Here is a 19767-nt window from a genome sequence, read left to right on the forward strand (position 1 = left end):
GATGCCAGTGCATACATGTGTACAGGTAACTCACTAGGATTTGAGCTTGAGTTGAAAGAGACTTTATATAACAGAAGTCTACTTTGGAATCAGTGAATGATGCCTTAAGGACTTAAACTTGAGGATGGATTGATTATAGAAGCTTCAAAGTATGGTGTTAAACATTCTGAGGATCAAGGCTCTCCAAAGATTACTTGCTCTGTCTTCAACCTTAATGTAGACTTGAACTATCAGTCAGTCATCTTAGAACGTTCAAGCAATTGCTTATCTGAATGGACTCTGCTGCAAGAGAACATTTGAATGGCAAAATTACTTGTTCATTTCAAGGCTATGGAAATATATTCCAGTTTTGGGGAATATCAGATTTTTTAAAAATAGAGATATCCGCTGATATTTATAGTGATATTTCTTAATTGACACATTGAATGAATCCATTCAATTTAAGCTGCAAATGAAAATGCTATTGAATTTTGTTGCATAGCTGCAATCCCATATTTGCTTATTACTTAAATAAAAACTATATCTGAATTCCTTGCCAGCCTCCAATCTCCCACTGCTGTATAAATTTCTCTTGCACTAATTTAAATACATAGCAATTTGCTGTGTACAGTCCCTTAATTAAAATTAAACATATAAGGAGGTTTGGAGATGTCAGTGAACGTATTCTAGCTTTTAATTTAAACAGTCATGTAAAGGAAACTAATAATTACTGATTATGTTTCAAATTATTATAATGTAACGAGTTATCACTGTTTGTTCTTAAACTGAATTGTATAAATAGAATGTCAGGAACAATTATTGGAAAAACAAATGTTCCTAAACTAGGATCTGAAAATTAAGAAACTATTTATAAAAAAAGAACGGGGGATCACTAAAAGGAAGTGGCGCATAGGGCGTTTCAGGATTGAGGAAACCTTGGGAGGACCAGGGCAGGCTGGTGGCAGACTCAGACAGTGAGGAGATTGGGGAGGAACATGGGCCAGTCCTGGAGTCTGGGGAAGGCTCTGATGAGTGCTTTCCGTCGGAGGCAAAGATGGGGCCAGGGTCGTCTGACAGTTGTCAGCTGCCTTTGGAGTTGGACATCAGTGGTGCAGAAGACCATCTGGAGCCTGTTCCCAGTGTGTGCATGCACAGAGCTGCCAGAAGAAGGGAACAGCTAAGGAACAAGGGTCGACTCAGGAGTAAAGCCACAGGTGGATGGTGAATGGCCCCTCCCATTGGGAATAAAGAGGAGTGAAAGGGGACAGGAATTTGCAGGAGACAATTAATTCAATTCATTAGAATGAAGATCTGTTCCTGACATTTTGCCAAGTATTGTCTGCTACAAAGTGGCGTTTGGAAGATATCAGCCTGGTAGCTCTCCAAGCATGATAAAGGTCTGTAGTTGTAAAATCTCTTGAAAGACTGTTGACCGGGACTTTGCTGGAGAGGAATTCACTTTAAACTAAATAAAAGGGGTTTTATCCAGGGGTGAAATCTACTTACTTTCCTTAATGGTTCAGAAATACATGCGCTGTGCACGCTTTGCATGCACGCACGCATCACATGCAAGCACAGACCTTCTGCGCATGTGCAGAAGGTAAAAAAACACATTACCTTCTGGTTAAAACCAGGAAGTAATGACACCCAGGTGCGTGGGTGGAGCTTTGCTCTGCCATCGCTACCAGATCGCCGAACTACTGGCCATGATTGCTATTGGATCGCGCGATCCAGTCCAATCCAGGAGCATTTCACCCCTGGTTTTATCATGACAAGGAGTCGGCTTCGTGCTTTTGGGAAGCCTAGGTCGGAACACAGGCCTCCAATGGCCTTCCCTACCCAGGAGGCATCCTGCATTCCATTTAATAACTTGCACATTCATTTTACGTTTCAATGGGGAGAGCAGGGAGAGAGGTTGTTAGGTGATATGTTTACCTAATGACTGCTGCAAAACACAATGGATAGGCTTCGTTATGGTCATATCTCGAGGACTACCTGTACAGAACTACCTACACAACAAGTTAATGAAACATTTCTCCAATGGTTTATACTATCGACAGATGGCAGTACAGACACACTAGGAACTCTGACATGTTCTTTATCATCTGTTCTTTCTCTTTACTGTAACTGGTGGGAAATTGTTATGAGAAAAGGTTGCCTTGGTATTGTTCCTGAACTTAAGACCCTCAGTGAGTTAGTTCCTTATCAGTGCACATTAAGCAACATGCTATGATTGAACTTTTGACTGCAGAAACAGTGCCTTTAATTAAAATGCATTGCTGAATGTAGGTTGTTTATGGTGAGGGCTAAGTTTATATGAATACTTTGTGCTGCTGAGCCAAATAAAATAAAATAAAATAAATATGGTGAACTGGAAAGAACTGATTAGGACAGATTATTTGGGACAGCAACCAAATTTCGCATGAGAAAGGTTGATGAATTTCAGATGACTCAAAAGGAATTTGCTGTCAAGCTTGGCATTTCACAGGAATATGTACGTCACATTATTGATGTTCTTCAGTATTGGAAGGTTTATGCAAGCTGTTTCTCTCATGCTGATGACCGAGATGAAAGCTTCAAGAATTGAAATTTGCCAGCAATTGTTATGCTATGAGAATGAAGCTGAAGAATTTCTTTACAGAATTGCGACAACTGCCAAACATTATGGCATAGAAGCAAAGTGACAGGCTAGGAAATATTGTCAGAAAACTTTAACAACCAATACAGAGATAGATAGAGAAAAATATGAGGACAGAGAGATAAATAGAGATATAGAAATTCAAAACTGAAGCTTTCAAGAAAACTCTTGGGTCACTTTTGGGGGATACAAGCGATAATTACTTATGTGAATTTCCTTGAACTTGGGAGAACTATCAACTAAGTGTACTGTTCAACCCAAAACTTTGAAACAACAGTTAAGAAGAGTTAATAGTAATCTATTAAACATGTATAACACCCAAATCCCAATATTAATTAATAAATATTTGATCATTTTGTGAGGACCAGAATTGATCCGAGCAGATATGTCCATTTCAGGTCCTTTCAAAGATCAAGAGAGGTCCAGGTCCACACACACAAATAACAAAACCTCTAGTTCCCATTGAAAAAAAAAAGTGAAATGCTCTTATTAAGAAAAATAAGATGGGGAGAAATAGGAAGAGAGAGAGAGAGAAAGAGAGAGAGAGAGAGAGAGAGAGAGAGAGAGAGAGAGAGAGAGAGAGAGAGAGAAATATTGCTTTAACGATTATGACTGTGCTGTTCTAAGCATGTTAAAGGTATGTCATATACAGTACAGTACTTAGAATATAGTGGTAACAAGTTTTTTTTTAAAAAAAGCTGTTTCTTGTATGTGCATTTTAGTGCATTTAGTGATTTAAACTTAAATGATAGATGGTCTGTGTGTGTGTGTGCGATATATATATCACACATACACAGTTCATCTATTTGTGTGTATGCATCTAGCTTGTATAATATATACATGTGTGTGTGTGTGTATGTATACACACACACACACACACACACACACACACACACACACACACACAAGCTAGATGCATAAACACAAATACACATACATATCCAGGAAGTTCCATCCACGGGAAGGAAATTTGTGATTGGAACTTTCCAGGAATTGAAATGAGGGAAAATATCCAATGGGATGATGTGGTAGCTTGGAGTCTAGACTGTATAATTTGTAAGCTGTTGCCAAAGCCTTTCAGTCAGGTCAAGGTTTTTTCAAACCAGATTAGAGTCAAGGGCATGAGCACAGGGCAGGAGCAGCTTACATAGTAAATCCTGATATTCCCTGTGACAAATAAAGTATGAAGGCAAGTGGCCCTCAAGCTGCGAATTCTGGGTAAACTCATATCATCAGGCAGAGCTGCTGCATCTGGGCAGAACTTTCTTTTCAAGGCTACAGGAAATTTTTTGCTGAGCTTTTTCACACATCTGCCAAAGACGACAACAGGAATAATGGATATACCTACCAAAAACCAGTAATTCCAAACTTAAAGTCAAAAACTGGTCTAACTGAAGGATCTGCTTTCCGGTATTAGTTCAAGAGTCTTTCATTTCACTCCTAATGCTTGCCATGACTTTATTGTATAAACATACACCGGGCCACATTTTTTTCTTCTATTTTAAAAAGATAAAATTCCCACCTTTGCTAGAAAAGTGTAGGAACTGGTCCTGGAAATTTTATTTCATTTATTTATTTTTCACAGTTCTGAATTGCCATCCTCCCTCACAGAGATATATGAGATTATGCCAGTTTATAATTTATGTCCTTATAAGGAGCAAATTACAGGCAGACATTTTGAATATATGAATATATGGTGAATACACACCAAAAAACTACCCTACAATCACTGCTGTCTTGTAGAGCAGGGGTCTCCAACCTTGGCCACTTTAAGCCTGGAGGACTTCAACTCCCAGAATTCTTTGCTGGCTGGGGAATTCTGGGAGTTGAAGTCCTCCAGGCTTAAAGTTGCCAAGGTTGGAGACCCTGTTGTAGAGAGATTGTTCTGATTCCAATAGAAATCATAGTCATACCAAGAATGATTTATTTGATACTGTCTCATCTTAACCACAATCTGTGTCCTGTTTCTATGTTGTCGGGAGAAGAAATTTCTGGTTTCTATATAGTTTCTATATAGCTTTGCTGGCTGAGGGACTCTGGTAGTTGAAGTCCACAAGTCTTAAAGGGACCAAGGTTGGAGACCCCTGTTTTAGATATAAGGTTGACTCCTTTAGATAAAATGGGTGGTAAAAATAAGCATTAGCCTAGTTCCTTAAAAAAAAGATTGAGAATTTTCCAGTGAGGAAGGTTCATGAATTTTTTGTTCCCTGCAGCTGTCTGTTTGACTAGAAAAAATATTTTGTAGATAGCAAGATGAGCTTTTCTGAACAATGCAATGAGGGTGGAGGGGAGGCATGGAAGACTAATGGGGCAGGTAAGCTTGCCTGAAATTGGAAATTCAATTTTTATTTTAACACTTTTTAAGAATATTTCCTTTCCAATGTATTTTTTTCTCAAATTTTCTACTAAAACAAAATATTGAATGATTATCACATTTGTCAGATCAATGTCTTTTTCATGCAGTCAGTTCTGAATATTGTGCCAGCCTTCATCCTAAACATGGAAAATGTGCTAATCCATTTGTGCTCCACCAGATAACACAATAAACCTCAACCAGCTAGGCCGTGCTGCTTTTTAATGTTAGCCAATATCTCAGCCATCACTGTTTTGGCTGGTTCATTGAAATTTCCTCTGTGGTATTTGTGTTTTGATATATGACATTTGAAAACAAAAAGCAAAAAACCAGGATAGCTCCGTTGGGATGAGAGCTGAGCTTCCCCCACCCACTATGGGGAATTAAATCCATAGGGAGTGTAAATAAAGCTATGGTAGAAGAAACGCTGCAGCTGGAATAAGCTCTGGTAAATAAATCTCCCAGAGACCAATAATACAAATTTGGTTAAGGCATTCCTCTTTTGTCACAATTAATTCATGGCATGGGTATAATATTATACAATGCTTTTCTGCCCATCCTGAGAGTGGGGGGGGGGGGAAGAATGCATGGATATTTGTAAATTGTATCCTTTCTTGCTCTTTGCAAGAAGACATTTCAGGCAAAAAGGCTGTGTTTTGTAGAGCTCTTCCTTCTGCAGTTTCACTGTGTCTTTCCTTTTCATTATTTGTAACCACTGTTGTGGGAAATGGTCATGTAGCTGTGCTCTAACGGGAAAGGGGAAGAAACCTGATGAATAAAAATGCCTTACTGCTAATGCTTTTCTCAGTAAGGGTGCTAAAAGAAAGATTAAGGTGTTCCAGGCTGAGCAAACAATATGAAATTGGACAGCAGAACTCTGTCAATTAGTTTGGAACAAGGATGACATACTTCAAAAGTACAATAGCTAAGAGAATTGCAAACATTCAAAACTAGTCCATCGACATGTGTGTACTCAGGAACAGGGTGAGGTAACAGAAGAAAACAAAAACAAATTGTGATTCTTGTCTAATGTAATAACCTTTGCCAAAACCTCTCCTCCCACCATATGTTTGCCTCAGACAATAGGAAATTTTGATCTGTTTGAGTATAATATAATTAGCAAGGTCATTTCATAGTTATATTTGTCACTCAGTAATGGGACTTGGGGTTACATAATTGCTTGAATCTGTCTGAATAGTTTGATATTTATTGCTTTTTTTCTAGGCAATACATTACTTCTCTGGGCTTCTTAGCTTCTGTGAACCAATACAAAGTGCTAAGTTTGACCAAAGGCATGGGTTTGTTTTGCTGGCAAGTTTCAGGACGACTAGATTTGTCTTCATGGGACTCCGCAATGGACATTTGGGTCCTTTCTCTGCACCTTTGCCAAAGTTATCCTTTCTTTTCACCTCAGTGCTGTTAACCTGGATATAATTTACATAACTTCCAACATTTCACTGAATCCAAGAAGGTTAAGAACCAAGTCAAAACTGAAATATGTTTACTTGGTTTCTGCCTCTCAAGGAGTCTTAGAGCTAACTGAGTAATGAGGTATGTGGCCATTGTTTGGAGAATGTTGTTTTCAAAAACTTATTTGTGATTCCATAATTGAAAATGAGAGCATGTCTTCAACTAGAGAACAAGTGCTATGAATGATTTTGAGTTTTTAATGAAAGAAGGAACATTTGTATTAATATAGTGATTAACCAATAGATTTGATCATTAAGCAGGCTTAATCTCTCTGCTCCTCACACATAATACCACTGGTGACCATTTGCTAATTTGATCTCTCTGCTCCTCACACATAATACTACTGGTGACCATTTAATATGGTTTGTATACTTAGCCACATAATATTGTTCAGTGGAGATGGTATAGCCAGATTTTATATTTTCCCTATTTATGTAATTCCCAAGTCCATTCTGTCTGGACAATGAAAATCAATCTATTATATTACTGAATTGGAGAGAAATCAAATAAAATTTAAAGTGCCAATACCCATAGTTCTATCCCAGCCCATGGAAATCACAGGTAAGTTTTATACCTTTACTAAAAAGTTTTCAGACAGAAATCTAATGGCAAAAGGTTCAAGCAAACAAGGCAACTAAAGAATTGATAACCATGATGGTGAGTTATGGAGAGTTGTCACCAACATATCTATGAGGAACACAGCTCCCTTACATATGAGAGGCATGACTCTGATTTGTTTCTTTGACTAGGCAGAGTTCTTTCTGACTAATAGTCTTACTATTGTTCCACCGTCCTCATCTCATAGTGGACATTTGCACTTGAGGAGAGGTGTTAGCTCCGCCTCTTTGCCTTCTAAGGCCAGGTATGACTGCTTTTTCTGATTGCTAGGCAATCCTGCTCTTTCTGCCTGCAACTCTTCCAAATCAGGCTGATGATCCTTTTTATCTACTGGGCTGGCCATGATAGGGAAACTGTATGTTTCCTAGACCAAGCTAAATCCAAAACCAGCTAGGGAATTCCTGGAAGCTGGGCATTCAGATCATTAGTCATCAATAGACACATATAGATAAACCATTTTTACACACCATTCAAAAGTGACAACTGAAAAATTAAGAAAGCAAACAAAAAAAGGCTAAAATACCTCCTCATCAGCAACCAATACTCAGATAAGCAGGGATTAGCACTAATCAAGTAGAAAACAATACCTTAACCATGGAACTACCAAGTAGAAAATCACACCTCCGCCAATAGTGGCAGGGCAAGCTATTACATACAAAAAAGGAGCAAAACCCACACTTATGAGGTTGTTATCAGGTGATGAAACATCTTCAACAAAACAACCAAATTCAGAGAACCCTAAAGACTTCACTGTTTGTGTGTGGGTGGGTGTAGTTTAAATATTGTTCAATAACAACATCTATGATCTGATAATTCAATACACAAACATCTACTTTGCAACTCAGACCCAGCTTTGTATTTAGATTCTCCTTTTTGATTTATTCATATTTAAGAAAAGAACCACAATATGTGGATCCTCTCACATTTCTCTATGGAATGTACTGTGAAGATTGTGGAAGGGAGGGTTAGTTAATAAAACTAACCTTTACCTAACACTATTGCTATTATGTAGCAGATGTCAACAAGATCTAAAGGCATACTGCTCCTTCTTCAGAGGATTTCTTTTCTCATTTCAATGATATATGTTTACCCTTTATAATTCCTACAGTGGTTCAAATTAATCTTCTAGCAGATGGCTTTCCTTTCAGAATAATTGTTTCATAATATGGGATACTATCAGGGGTATCAAACATTGACTAGGCACAAACCTGTGTCTCTTGGCACTTGCCTTCTGAAAGATGATAGCAGTGAAGATGTCTTTTAGAAACATTTGCTCTGTCCATCTGGTGCTTCTATTGCCACTGATGTTCTAGCTAAACATAGGTTAGCTCTCGACCTTTACATCATCATAGAAAATAATGGTAGATGCAAAGTATGAATAAAATCTACCTGCCAACCCTCCTATGCTCCTAGCTCAGATTGCCTGCAACAGGCTTTGAAAACTTTTTTCCTTCTTCTTAGTCTGGACTGCTTAAGGACATCTAAAGCAGGGGTCTCCAACCTTGGCAACTTTAAGACTTGTGGATTTCAACTCCCAGAGTTCCTCAGCCAGCTTTGCAGAAATTTCTTCTCCCCACAACATAGAAACAGAACACAGATTGTGGTTAAGATGAGACAGTATCAAATGAATCATTCTTGGTATGAATATGATTTCTATTGGAATCACAACGATCTCTGTATAACAGGGGTCTCCAACCTTGGCAACTTTAAGACTTGTGGACTTCAACTCCCAGAGTTGAGAGAGTTCCTCAGCCAGCTGGAGTTGAAGTCCACAAGTCTTAAAGTTGCCAAGGTTGGAGACCCCTTATCTAAAGGGCTGCATATGACCTTCTAGAAGCCTGTCAAAAGTTGCTGCCAGACTATATTTTTAGTGGGACAAAAGAAGAGAAAAAGAGAAATGCATGTTAACTGTATGTAAGCATTCTAATGGTATTTAATGGCATTACATTTTAATCTCATTTAAATAGGTGGCTCAGTGGCTAAGAGGCTGAGGTTGTTGATCAGAAAGGTTGGCAGTCAGCGGTTCAAATTCCTAGTATAGGTCTCCTGCATGAGCAGGGGTTTGGACCAGTGGTGGGTTTCAAATTTTTTTACTACCGGTTCTGTGGGTGTGACTTGGTGGGTGTGGCGTGGCTTGGTGGGCGTGGCTTGGTGGGCGTGGCTTGGTGGGCAGGGCAGGGGAAGGATACTGCAAAATCCCCATTTCCTCCTGATCAGCTGGGATTTGGGAGGCAGAGAATAGATGGGGGCAGGTCCAGTCAGAATTTTTACTACCAGTTCTCCGGACTACTCAAAATTCCCGCTACCGGTTCTCCAGAACTGGTCAGAACCTGCTGAAACCCACCTCTTGTTGGACTAGATGACCTCCCAGGTCCCTTCCAACTCCGTTACTGTTAATGAAATCTAACTTTACTATTATCCCAGCATCCAGCTGATATTGACTCATTAATGATGATGGCTACTGGGAATGCCTTATCCTTTTATAAATAGAACTCATAAGATTAATGTTCAACTTCAGATGTTCTAGTCTCTGGGATTAATCAGTCTCCACTCCCAAGGGGCAGGGTGTCCCTGAAAAAAGAGAACAAAGCAGAAAATAAGAAAAACTTTGGGCCCTCATTCACATGTTTTTGCTGCCATCACTGCTTCAAATTTCAACAATTGCACCGCACAGTTCCTGATATCTCAAGTGAGCATTACCATAGCTGGTGTTGATTGTGCCCAGCCAGAACTCAGAGTGGTCCATCTTAAAACGGATGGATTGCCTTTAACATTATGGTTCCAAATCACAAATGGAAATATCAGCTACTCAAAGAAGGCTTCCAAAATGTTGAATTGCACAAAAATGTCCCTGGATTCCAGGACAGCTATTTCCCTATAGCATGGAGCAACACAATGTGTTCTCCCTTTACACTCGTTACAGTAGAAATCATGTCAAATGTCAAGCAAACATTTTCTTGGTTTTTTGCCTTCCATGAGAAATGGTGATAAATAAATTGGTTTCATTTACTAGGACTATTTGAAAAATGGAGACTTTGTACTTTTCACCCTCAGGACATAACAAAATATAGCAAGGTATTTACTGCTGCTCTTCCTGGTGCTCTAGCAGAATGAATGGCTTCTTGGCAAGGCACCAGTGATAAAACTGGAGGATCATGGAGTCTTCTTTAGCCTGCTGAGACGTCAAGTAGAGTTCTTATAACCACAACTGTTATTCCCAAATTTTCTACCTCCCTTAACTATCTTCTACCTTCCCCATCCTAAATAATGTTTATTTACGAGATGCTGTGCTCTCTATAAATATTACAATGTAATTTTATTTCTAAAACCGCATCTAATTTTGTTTGAAAATACTTATATTGAGAAAAAATATTATAGAACTCCATGTCTAAGTTCATACCTGACTACACTGTCATTAATAAAATTAAAGGAAAACAGGATAAAATAGACTAATAGGTGAATGCATAATACAGTATCACATAAAGAAAGAAATCCCAAGCCATTGATTTCTTCAAAAAGCATTAATAATCTTCTTTTAAATCAAAGAAGTAACAAAAGAGCCCTGTCCTAATTTAGACTATACTGTATTTTTTTTAAATACTAAGGTGGCAATCTATCATTTTCATTAAGTGTATTAATGGTTTGATTTTCAGGCTTACTTCCTTCTTGAAAACAATTCTTTGTACTCTTGTCTGCAACTGGGAAATCCCCATTTCTTTTCCTCTTTCTGTTTTCTTAGTTCATTTGTATTTGAACCAGTTTGTCGGTATACAGCAGTCAATATTATATTACTTGGATGAACAGCCCAACCCTAAAATGTGAATAGACCCGGAAGGCAAAATTCAAAATCTTTGATCATTTTGAGTAGATACAGGTCTGAGTTAAACACCTGAGTTAAACACTAGGCTAGTGCTGTTAATATCTCACAGGCAGCAATTTTCCAGAGATGCAGAAGTTGTTTTCCAAGTCCATTACTTCATATTTTTGTTTATAATTTAGAAAACTACCCTATAGTAGGCTAAGCTCTTTGTCCTTCATTGTCTATTGTTCTTGATGGCCTTCAACAGAATCTAAAATTATTAAATATTTTAATGAGATGCAAACTTAAGACTTTTGTTGCTTGAAAATACAGACTCCTGAATTTTCTGGTTCTCATGAATCACCTTAATCCATCACTAGGAAACGAAAACTGGAATGGAACAGGAATCCTGGATCTAGGAGATTTAGTCCCAACCAGCTATAGACTAGCCTGAGATTAAAATTATTGCATGCAATGAGCTGTGCTATGCAAATGGTGCATGGCACAATAGCAAGATGCCCTTAAGCAGTCAGTTTAATTTTTCCCCTTACTGACCATTCTGGGATGAAAAAGAACTAGAAATGGGTTGAGAAATACGCCTCCTCCTTACTGTGTCTGAAGTAGCAATAAGCCATAACAGTACTGTGTAAAGACATCTTTAGTCTGGAGGACTAAAAAATAATGGGAATCAAGGGAAGACTAACTGATTTGTCCATATCTGTGCAGTGCATGGAAGTTAGTTAGTTGGTTGGGGGAGGGATGATTCTTTCAACTCTGTGATATAAATTTATGGTTTATACCCTTATGAACTACAATACATTTTGTGGGATCTAGGAAATGTGACCTCTCTTTTGTAGCTCTCTTCCTCTGGAGCAGAATCCCTCCAGAGATAAGGATGGTGCCCTCCCTCCTAGCATTCTGAAAACCTTTGAAAACCTGTCATTTGGTCCATGCCTGGATGTTTATTATTTGTCCAATAACCCTGTTTTGTTTTGTTAATTTTCTTTTGTAGATTTTGTTGACTAGACTATCTGTTTGATTAATTGATTGATTTTTCTCTAGCTTTGTACCCTGCCAGAGTCCTCTTAAGTAGGCGGTTAATAAATAGAATAGAATAGAATAGAATAGAATAGAATTTTTTATTGGCCAAGTGTGATTGGGCACACAAGGAATTTGTCTTGGTGCATATGCTCTCAGTGTACATAAAAGAAAAGATAAATTCGTCAAGAACCATAAGGTTCAACACTTAATGATAGTCATAGGGTACAAATAAGCAATCAGAAAACAATCAATATCAATATAAATTGTAAGGATACAAGCAACAAAGTTACAGTCATACAGTCATAAGTGGAAGGAGATGGGTGATGGGAACAATGAGAAGATTAATAGTAGTGCAGACTTAGTAAATAGTTTGACAGTGTTGAGGGAATTATTTGTTTAGCAGAGTGATGGCATTCAGGAAGAAACTGTTCCTGTGTCTAGTTGTTCTGGTGTGCAGTGCTCTATAGCGTCGTTTTGAGGATAGGAGTTGAAACAGTTTATGTCCAGGATGGGAGGGGTCTGTAAATATTTTCACAGCTTTCTTTTTGATTCATGCAGTATACAGGTCCTTAATGGAAGGCAGGTTGGTAGCAATTGTTTTTTCTGCAGTTCTAATTATCCTGTGAAGTCTGTGTCTGTCTTGTTGGATATAATGAATGAATGAATGAATGAATGAATGAATGAATGAATGAATGAATGAATAACTGAAAGGTGACAATTTTCCAAGGAGCAAGTATGTTACCCAGTAATGGTCATCTGCGCCTTTCAAACCAATAAATATATTATCACAAAGGGGTTACTGTTATGTTCTCATTATTGAAAATCTCATTGTTGATGTGTCTATTTTTTAGGTATAAAACCCTCACGATGACATTTTAACTAAACAAGTGACATTTTTTAAAGATACAAAAGGACTTTAAAAAACATGATGCATAAATAATGAAGCTGTTTATATCTTGGGGAAAAAGTTACTACTACTTCAAATGTTTCATTATGTTTAATGAATAAAACCTCCCTTAAGGGTGCTGTTGTGTTGCATTATTCTGAGAATAAAACAGCTTTGCGCTGTTGCAGGAAAGATGAGCTATTGATATAATAATATTCTAGCAACCTTTATTATGCATAGATCAATTTTCCCCAACTTGTATTAGGACTACAGGTCTGGAATGCCCCATGTTGTCTGGAAATGCTGAGAATTAAAATCCCAATGCAGATGGAGAACATGAGGCTGTGGAAGCCATTAATGAATGCAATAGAAGGCAATACTCATCCACTATCACTAGGCAAATTAGCAAAAAATACAAAAACCAATTAACAATAGAATATACTTCATAGCCCCCTTTTCTTTTCAAGGATGGTTATATCACAGTTATATTTAAAAGAGACTGAATAGGACTTTTAAAGCATATTTTTAAAATTGATTTTAAATATTGGACCAATTACTTTTTGGTATAAAAACTGGCTCAATATCAGCACTTTTTTGCTAGAGAAGGGGTCTGCAACCCTAAACACTTGAAAAGCCATTTGGACCCGTTTCCCACAGAAAAGAAAATACCGGGAGCCACAAAACCTGGGTGGGCATGGCCAATGCGATGTCACTCACTTCCACTGGTCACATGACCACCAAGCCACGCCCACAGAACCGGGAATAAAAAAAATTGGATTTCATCACTGCTACAATCCCTTCCTGGTTTTGGAAATTCAGAACTTTTTCAGGGAGAATTGTGTATTTTCCCCCCAAATTCCAGCAAGTCAAAGGTGCTGTGTTTTAGACCTTTTTTCCTTTTGTGCTTTTGGATTCTATCAAGTAAAATGGAAGAGAATAAGAGAGAGAGAATAAATAAGTTGGTAAAACAAACGAGAGGAATAGTGTTAAATTCTCTGAAAAAAATCAAACAACTGAAGAGATTGCTCTGAAATATGGTAAAAAAGATGTCCTATAGATAACGAAGATGACAATGATTAAAGCTCTAAAATTCTCAGGGTAGTATTTCATCTGTTCTCATCTTTTTTAATTCTAGAGTGATTCTTTTTAAAGAACAGCTTATTGTGTGATTTTTCACTAAATGTGAATATCAGTTCTAGAAATAATTAATTTCAAGTCTGATTGAAGATTCTGCTTGGTGGGTACATGGCTTTGATGAGAAATGTGGATACAGAAAGTGGCATCAAATTATTCACTTAATTAGAAAACTTCCCACATTTCATATTATGAAATGGTCAGGGCTTTTTTTTTTTTTTACTCTTTTAGCTCTGTATGAAGGCTTGATGCAAATAGACATCTATAAATACATTTTTATGATTTGTTGAATGTTCCCTGTAATTTTTGCCTTTTACAGAAGCTCTTTTTTCTTCTGTGACATGATCCAAAATCCTAGTTCTTTTCCACATCTTCTGCTCTACATTTTTGGTTTGAAGAAAGCTGGTGAATTTCACAGGGTTTCTATTTTTTTTTTTTAAAAAAAGGTTATAATACACATATTTGATTTTGAAGACACTACCCACATAGAGTAGGAACTGATAATTATAACTTGTTTACTGAATGTGATCTTTGAAACCCATGCCATGAAATTCCAATTCGAGTAAGGTTTCCTTTGCTTTTTCTCTATCTGATTATCTGTATGTATACCTTTCTCCGCAAAAAAAGAGGGTGAAAATCTGGGTGTGTCTTATACTCCGAATATAGCCCCACCCAGCTTCTCAAACGAAGGTTTCAGAGGCTGAAAGAAGCTTCAGAAAAGAAGCTCCCAAACAGTGTTAAGTTCGGGCAATGAAGAGGCAGGAGACGATACAAGTGACAACAGCTCTTTGGTTTATTGTGGTCCCAGCAAAAGCCAACAGGCAAAAACCCCTCTTTAAATAGTATTTTGGCTGAGGCATCAGCCAATCAGCAACATGCATTTTCCCGCCCAAATTTCCCTCCTAAAATTTAAATACATTACACAGAGTTTCAGAAAAAAAGCCCCCAAATAGAGCTTCAGAAAAGAAGCTTCCAAACAGAGCTTCAAAGGCTTTTTTTCTGAAGTTCTGTTTTGGAGGCTTTTAGAGGCAGGAAAAAGCTTTTTCTGAAACAGAGTTTCAAAGGCAGGAAAAAAAAGCAAAAAAAAAATATATCAAGGCACAGAGCTCACAACCAAAGGAACCTGTTGCTAAAATTCACCTCTGGGAACAGCTGATTGGGGGTATTCCAGGAGGCCAATCCACCTGCCAATCAGCATTTTTTTTATTTTCCTCCCCAAAAACTAAGGAGCGTCTTACACTCCAGTGCGTCTTATACTCCGAAAAATATGATATGTATGTATGTCCATGCATGCATGTATGTGCTATGCTCATCCACCAGGTTTGACCAAGATCTGGATCACAAGTAGAGAAGGTAATTCAGGACCAATGTTATTTTACATAAAGAAAATAAACAGGAATCAGCCAACATGATGCTAATTCTAGGTCTCCAGGAAAATCCTTTCCTCCTGATCAATGGATTCTTTTGTAGCAATTGCAGCAAAAGTTGGATGATTAGGTAAAGTGCCCCAATAGGGAGGGGAAGTATTGGATTCATTTGTGCTTGAACCCTTGAAGGATGGGTCCACTGAAGAGATTGGGACAGATAACTAATTTATCCCTCATCTTGAATATTTGCAAACAGATACTTTTCAGCCTGTATTAACTAGTAAATAAGTTTAATTAAAAATGCAGTGAAACGTAGAAAACAATATAAGAACTTTTTTTTAAAGACAGCAAAAAGAAAATACAGCCAAACTACACCATACATTTAAAGTTTTACTTGTCCTTGATTGATATTTTGATACATAAATATAAAAGGAATTTTACTCCACTCTCATTACTTTTAAATCCCTGGCCCTTCCTTTCCCTATACTTAAAACTTTCAGGAAAGCCTTTAGTTATTGATTTAATTTATTTACATACCACTTCCCTTTACTACAAATATCAAAGTAGTTTATACTCAATAATTAAAATGCAAAATTCAAATAATAGATTAGAACAGTATACAACAGTATAAAAGCAACACAAATCAATTTAAATGGGAGAGAGGGAAAATAAAAATAAAACCACACATAAGGAATGCTTCAGTATTTAAGAACTATGGTGATGTAGTAGTTAGAATGTAGTATTTTCAGCTAATTCTGCCAATGGCCAGCAGTTCAATCCTGACTGGCTCAAGCCTTCCATACTTCCGAGGTCGGTAAAATGAAGAACCAGATTGTTGGAAGTAATATGCTGACTCTCTACACTGCTTAGAGAGGGTTGTAAAACATGATAAAGCAGTATATAACTCTAAGTGTTATTGATAGTGCTAACAGTTGAACTCATCTTTGTCAAGAAGAAACCAATGACATGCCAGTATAGTCCAGGGTACAGCAGAGATGGCAAGCAGAGCGTTTTTTTAACCTGGAGCAACAATTTTATCTACAGAACTGATATCTGATCTTGGAAAACTACAGAAAGAGAGAAAAAGCCAATTTTGTCCTTTCCGTTCAAGTGAATGGATTATGTCTTGAGACGATGCTTGTTGTGTGGACTTTTCATATGTGAAGGGGAAGCTGGATTGTGATGAACAGATAAAGAAAGATGTGGAAAGGTACAAAATAGTTTTGGGAATATGTAAAACTTGAATCTTTCATCCCAACATATTAATTCAGCTAAAATTAGAGTAAAAAATGAATCCTCTAGCAGACCGTTGAAGTAGCTGATAATTCTGATACTCTTAATTCAGGAAGATAACAACACAGAGTTTTATCCAACAATTATTCCTGAACAAGGAAGAAGTTAAGCAAGCCTAATGGGGAGTTGGCAAGAGGAATATTCTGAGAGATGGTTTCCCAAAGCAGGGACATGCCCTCGTTCTTCTTAGCTCTCTAGGCACTGAGAGCAGTGCCCCTCCTCATAGGTAGTCTCCAGTACCTCTGGATTACAGCAGAGGTGGTATTCAACAGGTTCTGACCAGATCTGGAGAACCAGTAGCAGAAATTTTGAGTACTTCGGAGAACCAATAAATACCGCCCCTGACTGGCCCCGCCCCCATCTATTCTCTTCCTCCCGAGTCCCAGCTGATCAGGAGGAAATGGAGATTTTGCAGTTACCTTCCCCTGAAGTGGGGTGGGAATGGAGATTTTACAGTATCCTTCCCCTGCCACGCCCACCAAGCCATGCCATTCCCACCAAGCCTCACCCACAGAACCGGTAGTAAAAAAAAATTGAATCCCACCACTGAATTATAGTATGTTCCTGCCTTCTTTTCCTTCAATCCTACAAAATCAATCCCTGCCAATCCTACAAAAGACTAAGAGAAATGACAGAGAAGTGGTATCTTATTTAAGCTAGGCAAATATCTATACTATTAGATAAGAATTGTATATTTTAGAGATATACAACCCTTATCTAATATGATACCTTCAAGCTAGTGTTTCCACGATCTCATCATCTTGGGAGGAGGAGGTGGGAGGATGACTATTCCTGAAAAGCCCACCCTAGGAAGAAGTGGACAACCAATTTCATGAACCAGATTAACCTAACTAGATAACTCCCTTGTAACAGTCATTGCAAAATTACAGTAATTCTACCAAAGCACCATATAACCATCTAAGTCAGTGGTTCTCAACCTTTATAGTGCTACGATCCCTTTAATACAATTCCCCACAATGTGGCGACCCCAACCATAAAATTACTTTCATTTTGAATTTATTGCACCTGAAGCCGTATTGGCTAGCGATCTGAACTGCTTGCGATTGCCTTGAGGACAGAGGCATTAAAGCGGAGACTCCTCCCCTATTAAGTTTATCGCGCCTGAAGCCAGATTAGGCTAGCAATTGGGAGTGATTGCAGCTGGCTTGAGAGGGAGACATCAGAGCAAAGATTTCTTTCTTTTTTAATTCATCGCGCCTGAAGCCGAATTCGGCTAGAGATTTGAAGAGCCTGCAGCTGGCTTATGGAGTCAACCATTGGAGCGCGATTCTTCGACTCGCAAGTATACTTCCCATATTTCCAATGGTCTTAGGCGACCCCTGGCAAATCGTCATTCGACCCCCAACGGGGTCCCGACCCACAGGTTGAGAACCGCTGATCTAAGTGCTCATAATGGGAAAGGGAATGGTGGTTTAAATAGGTTCTTTGATCCAGCCTGGATCTTATATTTTTATGTGACAAGTCTTAACTTATAGTACATAAGTTAACTTATAGTACATATATTAACTTATACTCATAATTTATTTAAAATAATAATATTAAATATATATATCTATCTATCACTATGCCAGCCAAAAAATCCAACTCTGATAAAAACTTAGAAGCAAGAATAATAGCTACAATTGAACAAAACTTGGAAAAAAGAATACTTGCTATTGAACAAAACCTAGAAAAAAGAATACTAGCCATTGAACAAAACTTAGAAAAAAAAATCCTATCAGTTATAGAACAAAGCTTCACCAATCTGATAAAACAAATTACAACACAAAAAAATGATTTCTCGACTGATCTAAATCTCTTCCCAACTCATCTACCTTTACATAATACTGATCTTTCAACCCTACCTAAACAACAATTTTCTACTGACCAACTAATTAGAGATGCCTTAGAGAGAGGCCAAAAAATAAATAATGCAATATTATTTGGTCTAGATAACACAAATGAATCCGATATCACCAAAATTCAAAACTTAATTGGAAATTATAATTCATCATCCATCTCCCCAAATGAAATTATTTCAGTCTCCAGAGATGGTCCTGAATATAAAAACAGTGACGGATCAATAGCACCAAGATTCTGCAGAGTCATCTGCATAAACGAGAACAGCAAACGTAAGTTCATATATACCATCAACTCTATTGCTAAATCTAATCCTGCCTACAGTAAACTTAGATCACGCCCTGATCTATCTTTCCTGCAGCGGATACGTTCTCGTGAACTCCGCACTGAGCTTAAACGAAGACAAGATAATGGTGAATCAAACCTATATATTGATTACCGTGCCAATTGCATTAAAATTAAATCCTTCAATCAAAATTCACCACCAAACCCCCCATCACCCATAACATCCAACCAGCCATCCCAACAACCAATCAAGTACCCATCAGCCAACCATCCATCGAAACTGTCATCCAATCAGCCATCGAACAAACCATTCAACCAGCCATCCGTACAGCTATCCAACAAACTATTCAACCAGCCATCCGTTCATCCATCCAACCAACCTTCCAACCAGCCTTTCAACCATCCATCCAACAAACCTTATCAACAAACAGTCTAGTACCCAACATCCAAGCACTCACTACCCAAAACTTCCATCCACCCATCCAACCTCCAATACAACCACCATTTATACATATCCTCAACCAACTAACATTCAAAACTAGGTATGCACGCCTCTTACCTCTTTAACACTTCTTTCTACAGATTTTAAATGTAAATTGATGAATGCAAGAAGTATTCTTAACAAATTACCTGAATTTATCCTCCTGCTAAACAGTGGTACATTTGATATTATATTTATGGCTAATCTCTTCCATCCCTGATTCCATCATTTTAAACAAAGAATATCAATTTCACCGTTCAGATCGTGAAAACCGAAGAGGTGGTGGAGTGGCTATTTTCTATAAAAGTCACTTAATCTAAAAACATACAAGTTGCCCACAAACTTTCTCTTCCTGAAACTATTGTATGTGATCTATCATCTAATACCGCACTTGATTCATTCTATGCTACAGAGCCCCCGACTACGATATTACTCATGCTAATATTTTAACCTCATTACTAACTTGGGCTGCCTCTTGCCCATATCCACTCATCTTCCTGGGTGACCTAAATTTACCTCTCATCAACTGGATAACTAACGAAAGTACAACTGATCCAATCCAC

The sequence above is a fragment of the Ahaetulla prasina genome, chromosome 1 (genome assembly GCF_028640845.1).
Source record: "Ahaetulla prasina isolate Xishuangbanna chromosome 1, ASM2864084v1, whole genome shotgun sequence".
Taxonomy (NCBI): domain Eukaryota; kingdom Metazoa; phylum Chordata; class Lepidosauria; order Squamata; family Colubridae; genus Ahaetulla; species Ahaetulla prasina.